Below are 11,115 nucleotides of genomic sequence, written 5' to 3'. Positions count from 1 at the left end.
TTGGAATTCACCCACGTATTGCGATTCTTCCAGCTGCGGTAGAGTACCATTGAACGCAAAAGGAATAAATATTTTAGTTAGTTTCTCTGAGAAAACTTCCGCTTTTTCTTCGTTGCTTTCCAAAGGAACTAATCCGTATGTTTGTTTGGCGATAATTTCTCAATTGAAGTAGAAATATTTTGATTATTAAATAACTTTATTTTGGTGCWGAAAATCTTATTTAAATTGTTTAGTTCTGCTTTATACTGAAGAAATCGCGCGATTTGCCATTTTTATGTAGTATTCTTTTTTCTTTATGAATTCTAAAATATTGGAAGGATATTTAGTATAAAGTGTTTTTTATTTAGGAATAGGAGTACTTTTTCAAGGCGATTCTTGAATAGTTCTCGTGATGAAGTTATCTTCTAACATATCTTGAGTATATTTATTACTTTAGAATCAATATTTTWGTCGATCATAGCTTTGAAATACTYCCRGGCCGYAWATCTATTMGAGAGATAAGGTGGTATGTCGATTTCTTGTAGACGGCCATTTAAGATTAGATATACTGGCGAGTGGTCCGAATTTAAGTCCAATCCATTTTCCATGATAATGAATTTCTTATATATTTGTCGAGTCATGAGAAAGTCGGTCAGGTAGTTTTCTTGTGTCGGAAGGCCAGTAAGGCGGCTTGCCAATAGAAGCGAACATATAATGTGTTTTTCCTTCCGAAAAATGTCTGCCAAGATATTTTTTTTCCTGTGATTTTAGTTTGAATTGAGTTTACACAACGAATGTTGCTTTAAATAGTGAACGCCTTCCTTCTTTTSTACTGCAATAGCTGCACATAATACGCCGTGCACCAAAATGTAGGCAAGAATTTAATTTCAAAACAGTTTATGTTAAGGAACTAACCTAGAAAATACTTGAAATCTGTAATGAGCAATTAGRTGGCTAAAATACTTTAGAAATTCCCTCGCTTTTGAGTTTAATAAAGGCAGMATTAGCAGCTGTCTTAGCCAACGCATTCATYGAATTTTTATACKCTTAACTATSTCCATGTCGCCGTAAAGGTCATACAATTCATGGTTTCTTCTTCTTCGATATAATCGCTTACGCGGACGGCGACGAAGTTTTTGCGAAGAACATTTCTTGCGAATACTTCAAGTACTTTCTCATCTCAGGTCGTCAACGTACAGGTTGCTGTGCCGTATGATAAGACGGCGATATTGAAATACTTATTGAGATATCCGAGATATACAAAATCCTTAAGTATAAAGCTGCTGGTTCTGGCATAGTTTCCAACATGAATCACGCTATCTAAAACCTCGTTTGGCAAAGCACATCGTGGAGAGGTCATTGCCGTATGAGTTTCGCTGGGATACCAAATTCGGAAATGGCGTCGAATAGGTAGCTCCTTTCAATGCTGTTGAAAGCGGCTTTGAAATCGACAAAAAGTGATGGGTTCCAATCGGAGATATACGACTACAACGACATCTATTGACAAAATACGAAAAGACTTTACAGTAAAAATTCACTCAAGCAAATTTGAAAAATGTCGCCTTGAGAAATACATATTTAAAGATAATTTGAGAATGCTAATAGAACAGACTATGAAAACCGTTATTTCCTAACTGCTGAAGTAATCAAATAAAAATTCTATTTCTAGAGTTCTAATCAATCAAAATACGAAAAATAAAACTTCATTTGATCCAAAACCATTAAAATGCCAAATAAATCATTTTAGAAGCTTCGGGATATGGAAAACGCCTACAAACATAAACATTTTTAAATAAAATATTTTCATATTTTYTAATTGAAATTTATGCTTTAATTACAGTTAAGCTTGCTATCCGCAGCATGCAGACATAAAAACCGTACTTTCATAAATGTCACATCAATTTACTTTGAAATTTTTAACCGTTAACTAGTGACAAAAACATATGATATGATTTTCATGTGAAATAATTAATTTTCTGTGTGCTGCAGTACAACAACAGCACCGAACAAATATAGCATAAAATAGGCAAACTTTTGATCTGGGATTAACTTGAAATTAATTTCACAACTTTGTCATATTAGTTTTATTTGAAACTACTAACAACGCCTTCGGCTTAAATTTGCATTTACTATTAATAGAATATGTGGCAGCACACATAACAAATATATAGGTGTTTGTGTGTATGTACTTACAAGTACTTATAAGGAAATATTTTCGCAAATTCCAGTTTGTGTCTGTGTGTATGCACAAAATTATTAAACAATATCCGAAATTCCGCTACAAAATGCAATAACGGTACATTTTAACATACATATAGTACGCATGCATGTTCGCGCCGCTTTTTCCTATGAGCAACATGTCCCTTAAGGTCMGCCCATAACCTTGTTAACAATTTTCCGTTACATTTATAACTGCCCTTCGTTATCCGGTTAAGCTAAAAACTCACTTCCGTTRTAGAGGCAGACTGTCAGTAGAGTCACTTCCGCCTCCAAACAATTGCCTGTTGAATTTCGGCGAATTTTTCGTTTTCGTTTTCGCTTTCGCTTTCATTTCAAGCACTGATGCCTCACCACAAATTCAATTACCAATTTGAGTACTACCTCACTATGACTAGTGTTGGAGGGGGCAAAGCGCGGGAACTATTTTGGGTATATGTATGTGTGGTGTTCCACAACAGAACCGAAAAAATAACAAAAACCAAATAAATAATTCTGAAGTAGTAGGACTGCCTGTGGCGCTTGCCTCAGCAGGGCATGAGGGGGGTTGTATGTCAGCAGTTTTGCTTGTTTATCTTGTCCGTCTGTGGTTGATTTTAATTTATAAAGAGGGGCTGCATGCCACAACACCACGCTGATGCTGGCAGTCATGAGGGTAGGCACACCGGCCGACGGCAAGCGGTAACCGGAGGACACAAATGAAGAGCAACAAATAAGCGACATACATGTATGGACGCAGTAATAGGTTAGTTTGAAAAATCACGAGTTTACTGAATTTAATTTTTCGCAGACTAAAAAAAATACAAAATTTTAGCAAAAATCAAGTTCTACAATTTTCATCTAAAATTATTCAAAAACATTTAATATTTTTCGAACAAAACTTACATTATTAACATTTTTAAGGTAATCTTGGAAAATTCGTTCGCTTTCGATGTTATGCTAAAACGTTACACGTTATTCACTCCAGTTTTAGGTTAGGTTCGGCAGCAGATTAACTGCTCTCATTTATTTCAACAGGCTCTTTAGCCTCACGAAAGATACATCTTTCAATATTTTATGAGGACCCGAAAAATCTTTAAGCGCCCCCTTGCATATGGGGGACAAGTCCTGTGAACTTTCGGAATTTCTTGAAATATACTGTATTGGTCCGGCAGCTGGAAAGGCCAGATATCTCTTTCTATGGTTGCTCTGAACCTTCTTTCCTCATTACAAAGTGGGATCAAGTAATGTGTGCTTGCCAAACCCTCATTACTTCCCGAGCTATGCACAAAGGATCTTTAGGTGCTATGTAAATTGTCATACAGACAGTTGTCGTTCCRTTGTTTTTGTTGCGCAGTTTTCAGCAAGAAGGTRGGTGGCAGGTTTAGTACTAGTTCAAGAGGCACCGTTGGAATGGTTCTTAGAGCTCCCTTTACACACAGCGAAGTCAGTCGTTGAATCCTTTTCATTGGCTTAAGGTAGGTAGATTTCCATATGCCTGACCACCTCAGTAATGCATCGTTGAGTAGAATTGGTTGTATGATTGCTGTGTAACACCAGTGCATGAGAGAGGGAGAATACCGTCAGGTTGTGCCGAGCATCTGCCTGCATGCATATACGACAGAGTTGGTCTTTCTTACTCTTTCTTCCACATAGTGCTTCAACAGCTTTTTGCTGTCGAAGACTACTAAGAGAGTGAAAATAAGCAGATCCGCTTGCTCTAGATTCCACGGCAGATGCGGTGCCCAAATCTGGACTGTATTGAGAGTGGTAGTAATAATATTGCTAAGGTTGTTCAGAACGTTATCAATATGGCATAGCCGTTGGCATATGCAACTCCCTTTGGGGCTTTGACGTATCCAGTTTTCTGGATTTCTAAAGTTAATAAAATTTTTAACAATATTTATTTTTTACTTGGTTACTTTTTTTCCAGAGTTATCAGCTTTAGACAAAATATATTTTTCTTTAAGCTAATACATAGTTATTTGGCGTTATGACGAATCCCCAAATCCAGCCGGTATTCCTCGTATTCGTCCACTAACTAGCCCCCTGTTTGCTGTTGGTGGCGCGCATTGTGGTGACGGTCGCYAGCGGTGGATTGTTAACGCATTATCTCAGCGTTGGCAGCTGTCAACACAAACGCTAAATTACGTTCTGGCGAGCTGGTAAGCTGGTGAGCGTGGTGTTTTAACTTATTTTCGCATTTTAGTGAAATTCTCTTTTTTCGCTTTTTATTTTTGTAACGGGAAAGCATCCATTTCATGTGTCTGTTGGTTTTTCTCTCCGCTGAATGATGTGGTTTTATTTTGTGCTAACTTTAACAAGTGTACGCTTTTTACTTKTTGTCTTCATCACAGTCCCGTCCAGCAGGAGCAGGCAGACTGTGTGTTGTTACAATTTCATTAATAATGAAAAAGGATAATTTGTCATCAGGCAGTGGTGCGCAGAATTGCTACAAAACACCGTAATTCACGATTTCATACCCACATGGCCAAATGTGCGCGGTTGAATGAGCGTCAAAGCGAAAGAAAAAACAAATGTGAAGCAAAAAAGATTCGAAACGCAAAAACAGCGTTACAGTAGACGTAGAAAAAAGTCAGCTGCTTAGAAGCACTCCAAAAAAAACAGACAAAGCAAAAATTTAAACAATTGCGAATTTCATAGAAACTCATGAGCTGKACGACCTTTTGCTGCTTCGTGTATTGAATTTAATTTTTTTATTTTCCCTTCTGCTTTCTCATTTCCAACCACGTTGGAATTTCGTTGGTCATGCATGCGAATTTATGAAATTTATTAGAAACACATATTTTATTATGTTACATAATACTGAGAAAAATGCGAAAAATTGTTAGCACAAAAATTTTCACAGTCAATTAATTTCGCGAAATGAGATATAAACGAGAAAAGTTCTATATCGTCGCCTAAAATGCAGAATAGCATAACATGACTTTCATAAGTTTACAGGCGATRGAAAAACGATGTAATAGAAACCACTAAYATTGAAATAAAATTTTAGTTTTGGTTATATAATGGTTGTTATTGGTTATGTATTGATTATAACTGACAGCTGAAGCTGAACATTTWTTTTACCTTATATGTAATATGATGTAGTGAATCGTTAGTAATACAAAACTTAATTTCGATATTTTTGATGATACGTTGTTATTCATTTTAGGCCACGATATGCATATCTCCGCTCTTTCATGTATATAAAAGTGTGTGTGTTTAAATCCATAAGCCTTGAGGCTAAAATGCGCTTAATTTCTCTATGAATAAAATTAATTTCAAGTCAATATTTTGCCAGCTAAACATAATTAAATATTTATAATTCTTTGTAGTTTTGTTAACACGTTTACAACTGTTTATATTTACATTAGCCAACGCTTATTGATAGAATWTTTTAATAATTACACTGGTTAACAAAATTTTATTTTTTTTGTCACATGAAAACTCAYAKCAGTAGGTCACTTAACTTTATTATGTGAATGTCAAGTTTCGTGTGACATTAAAACATATTTTTTTTAAGTATATATAAGATACATTTAAAGAAATGATAGCTTGATGAAAATAAAATCGTCAGAATTTCGTGCATATTTTTCTTTTGAAAAGTCACAGCACCCAAATTAGCGACAGCGAGAAATCCAGRACATTTATTAGGTCTCTATAATTTTCCAATTTATAATTTCTTAGACAATTTTGGACAACACTTACAAAATATTTCCATGAGAGTTTTTTCTGATCATTTAAATTTTTGCAAAGTTCTTATTCTCCATCCGTCGCCGTATTTGTAGATCTTCTCTTCAAATACTTTATCGTGCTGAAGAGTTCCGATCAGGATTCTTTCTGATTTTCTGATCTATTTGCAAGCGTTAGCACAGGCAGTTTGGCACAGTATAGGATCGGTCTGTTGGCCAAAACATGTTTGGAATTTGTATTATATGTAGACTTCGTTGTATTACCTTTTTGTTTATGTTAAACAAAAATCACAATGACTTACATGATCTTTTGGTCTGATCCAAATCATAGGTATAGCTAATAACATTGGTCTGTGTTCTTGTTTAGTCCAACATAAGCGCTAATCAAGTAATGAAGAACATTTTCAAAAATACATATAAAGTACTATATACATTCGATAGACCTAAATGCAAAAAAGCAAGGTAGGTAGGTTGGTAGGTAGGAAGAAGTGTAGCCCTAACGGGCTCAATTAGCATTTGATGTGCCATTTTGAATCACTGTTCGTAGAACTTCATGTATCTGCTATTACGTTTCACTTTCTCTCTCAAACCATTTTGTGGTTTCGATGAAACTACTTATGTCCGATATGCTTTTAGTGGAAATCCATTCAAGGTGTGCTAGAGCTGGGCATTCGCAGAGAAAGTGGAAGATTGTTTCCTTGTTCCCTGCTACTCCGCAGCCACGGCAGATGTCGTTGTAGGGCAAACCCATTTTGGATGCGTSTTCCGAAATGGCCAGTGCTCTGTTRTGGTACCTGTTACTCTGTAAATACTTTTTCTTGCCCTATTTAGTAAGTCATTGGTTCTTTTCCTGTCATATGTTGGCCRTTATTGTTTAGTTATGACGCATTTTGTATTGTTTTTCCACCTGTTATTTGCAACTTGTTGAAATTGCCTGCTGATCTCTCCTTTGATCGATCCTAGTGGGCTTGGGCTTGGTATTAGCTYCGCTTCGGATGCGTTGAGGAAAGYTCCTGCCTTTRCCAACCCGTCTGCTTTTTCGTTACCGAAAATGTTCCTGTGGCCGGGAACCCAGGTCAAGTTTAGTTGGAGCTTGTCTTTTAGTGAGATTAGTGCTCTCTTGCAGTTGCGAACTACGCCACGGGCAAAAAACAAAAAAAAAAAAAAAAAAAAAACAAGCAAAATTCACCAACGGATAAAATCCCTTATACATATAACCGTTAGGTGAAGAAAACTTGTGTACTCTTCAACAAGATGTCGCAAGAGTGTAAAAAAGGTAAACCTAATGAAATAAAAGTTAGTTCATGCCAACACTAAAATGTTGTTTGTTCAGCACTACTTCCGCATGTAACTGTTAAAAAGWCCATAAACGAAATTTATCAAAGGAAGTGAGAAATTTTTCTCATGCATAAATAATTCGAAAGCTGTGAAAAACAGTYTAAATAAAAAATAATAACAAAAGAAATACAACAACACAAATAACACGCGTTGGCACGCACGAGTGATTCAGATATCTGCTATCCAAATACACCGTTTTATAAAAATGTTTTTCCACTCCACAATGATTGCGTTGTCAGCCTTACATACAGTTAACCCGTGTGCCGATGGCAGTTACAGTTATTTGCCTTGAACTTGACGACACCTCAACAGGCCTTCGCTCAACGCTCTTGGCAAACAGCCACCGGACCTGTGACCTGACCGCAGTCAGTGTCGCCAGGGCGTCAAAAGAGCGTCGCGTCGGCAAAATGAACAACGCTGTGCGAAGCAGCAAAAAAATAAAAATAAAAAAACAAAATACAACACAAGCACAGTGCCAGTACAGTGAAAGYAGCGGCAGCCAAACGCGTAAAGTCATGCAAGCGCTCGCTGGCAAATTGCTTTGAGGAAGCGGTAAGCGTTGGAATTTGGCGCTCGAACGGATTTTTTGGCAAAGTTTCGTTCCTTTACGTCTGCGTGTGCAATCAACTGAATTTATTCCACTAACATTTATWTCGAGCAAGAAGTATTTGAATTTCCATTTAACTTTGGAATTTGATGTGCTTTCGGGCTTTGCTAAGCTCACGATTTGTGTTTCTAAATTCCGACATTGGTGGCTACTTGTACACTTTGTGCCTCGTATGTAATTTGTAGAGTTCGCTTGCATTTTTGGCGCAGCACACTGCTTTACTGATTGTAATCGAAAAATTTTAGCAATAAATAGCGATAGAAATAGACATTCCCACCCGAAGTGACTACTCAAAACTATGCGACTCTGTGAGCTTAGCGTCGCTTTCAAAATTCTTTCCTCGGCTGCGCAGTGCRCTCGGCAGTGCGCATCGCTTAATTCTCGAGTTTATTACCGCATTAAGCTAAATGCAGAAATGAAAATGTCATTGGGAAAAGTGCTACTTGGAGTGTCACATTCGCAAATGGAATTGCATATTAAGATTGCACTAAAGTTGTCTGTTTTACGGCATAAGAAATGTGTGCAAGTTCAGAAAGAAAATCGTCTCTAATCCTATTCAGTTTAAACGAGTCATTTCATAATATACTCATAAGAAATAAAATGTTATTATGTATTATCATTTCATAAGAATTTTTAATGTGGATTTTTAAAGAGTATRAGAAATGTAATTAAACGGAGAGGAAATCGAATGTATGAATTTTTAAAAAATTACCAAAATGTTGCATTTATTCTGCCGCACTCTCTGGCTGTTATATTTGCATGTTCTTCTTTCAACATTTTTTCAGGTTCGATAGGTTTTTTCTCAAAMTGTTCCCTACTAACCAAGAAAATGTTCAAAATTTTCTGCGCTTCTCAAAACGTAAGGGAATGTTTYATTAAGTTCAACAATAATTTTTTTATTCGTTTGTCATTTAAAATATTGAATATTGAGCGCGCTTCCCCCGAATCCTCGAATCTCCCGTGAGATTTATTAAACAGGTGCTCATGGGCAGGTCAGTAAGTTTCACGCTGGGCGTTGCGAAGATATATAAATCTGTCSAAAGAATTATCTTTACTTCTCTGGAGTTCCACATTGTGGCCTACGCTGATGTGTGACGGCTTCTTTTAAGGGGTTACAAAGATTTTTGCTCATATTAACAAAGAAATTCTAAAATTTTTGGAAWAAAATATTTAAAACTTGGCCATTGCGATGCCATTTCCGGTGACCCTTCGASAAAAATATGCGTAGTTACCGCATCATCTAAAGTGTAAAAATACGTGTTTTAGTTAAAATCTTAACTTAGAACAACAACAAAATCTTAACTTAGAAGGACAAAAGAAAGAAACACTTTTTGGTAGGCCTTTTTACAAAAAAAKAGTTTTAACCGGAAAATAAATCATTCGCCCAAGTCTTTAAGGATTGTATCTCAAAAACCTGTCTTGAGTAGTTCTCGAGAAGTCTTGCCAACCRTCTTCAAAAACACAGTTTAAAGAAAAACGCGTTTCAAGAGGGCGGCCTTAGCATATTTAGGTTCGAGTGCACAAGTTTTCAAGGCTACATCTCCGAAATTAGTACTCGGATCAACTTGAAAGTTTAGGAACATATTTTTGGAGAATTTAATAATATAAAAAAATTTTCGATTTCTTTAAACCCGTAAGCCCATGTAACCCCTTAARTAACGACAATTCCCAAATACCTTATGTTTACAATATTAAAAGACAACATAAATSGATGAGCCGTATCGTTCGGACTAARTTTAAATRCTAGCAAGGAAGCTCTCAGGKAAACCAGRTTTGTACGCAAACTAATTGGACGCATTTGACAGGGATGCAGAAATAAGTAACTACATATACAGATTGCTCCCAATTAGATAATCAATTGACTTTTGAGCAAAATTTTATACCAACATCCCCTTCCAACTGCCAAACCACTGCAGTTTCTTCCTAGCGGAGATTACGGCAATTAAAAAGAGCATTCACAATAAGAAATATATCCATATATACTGATATATTACATGTAGCCAAGCGGTTTTGAAATCAAAAACTTCGACAAAAGTCGAAGTTTCGGTGAAGTCAATACCTATGACGCTCAAACTAGCAGGCAAACGTAACGTAAGTCGAACGTGGACTGCACATACCTATTTCTAAAACTCAAAAATAATAACATAAAAACTCTAGCAGACATGCTACCAGACGATTATAGAAGATATAAAGAGGTAGAAGAGTAAGAGAATTTAGAACATTTTCTATGCGATTACAAGKCTTAGTATAGGAAGATAATCGCAACTATTGGTCTTGAGTTTCTTGACGATGTTTCGGAGGTTGCACCAAAAAAAAAAAACTGTTGGTACTGATAAGCGTCATCATTGTGTGGATTAGGAAATAATGGGACGAGGAATTTTAATCACCGTGGTTTCACAATATGATTCATAAAGTTCTCTGTTAAAGCTCTCACTTTCTTTAAGGATCCACTCTACCTACCTAACAACATACAAGGCGGAAGTCGGATTCGCATAAGTTCTGGTTGCTCTGAAACTCACTGGAGGTACAAAGGTCCAACGCCAAGGAGATATCGGCGAAATAGATTCATAATGAGGGATGAGAATGTGAAAATTTCAGAAAATTTTGTTTGCTTTTAGGTGAATAAGCACCTTAAGTTGAAGATCCGCTATGAACTCTCTACACCTAGTTCGAAGTATGAAGTATACTTAAATTTTAATTGTCTTTCTAGAGACTTTACTAAAATTATTTTTTATATATTTAACAATTAAACGCACTGTTTCCACCCACGCTGTTTAATTACTGCATATTCATATGAAAATGCTATATATTTGTAATCTTATGTACGCACTGTTATCGCGCTATATTTAAACAGCTCGGAGAAAAATTAGCAATGAGAATAATGAAAAGCAAACAATATTTGGTAATTATCAGCGAAGTGTTGGCGCGTGGCTATTTTTTCGTAGTTCCTACGCCTACGCCCTTCACATCTATTTTTATAAAATCGGAAATATTTACATATGTTTGCCGGGCGCATATGTGTGTRTGRGCAAAAATATATTTATATTAAAAYCATAATAACTTCAATAAATAACAGCAAATTTCATACATGAAACATTTTCTGTTTTCCAACAACACAAGGGTGGGTTTTAGGCTACAAGAGAAAATAACAAGTAATTTTAAAATTAATACTCGTACGAAATATATTTTATTTCGAATGAAAAGTGTTTTCAAATTGAGTTTTAAGTTGAGAACGGTTTACACACAGCGTCTCTTCAAGCCTCTTGACATACATCCTTTTTATTGGATTTTTAGTAACGT

Source organism: Bactrocera latifrons, unplaced genomic scaffold (genome assembly GCF_001853355.1).
Source record: "Bactrocera latifrons isolate USDA-ARS-PBARC rearing strain unplaced genomic scaffold, ASM185335v1 scaffold_29, whole genome shotgun sequence".
Classification (NCBI taxonomy): Eukaryota; Metazoa; Arthropoda; class Insecta; order Diptera; family Tephritidae; genus Bactrocera; species Bactrocera latifrons.
The sequence above is the reverse complement of the archived record's forward strand: the minus strand, read 5'-3'. Positions refer to the sequence as shown.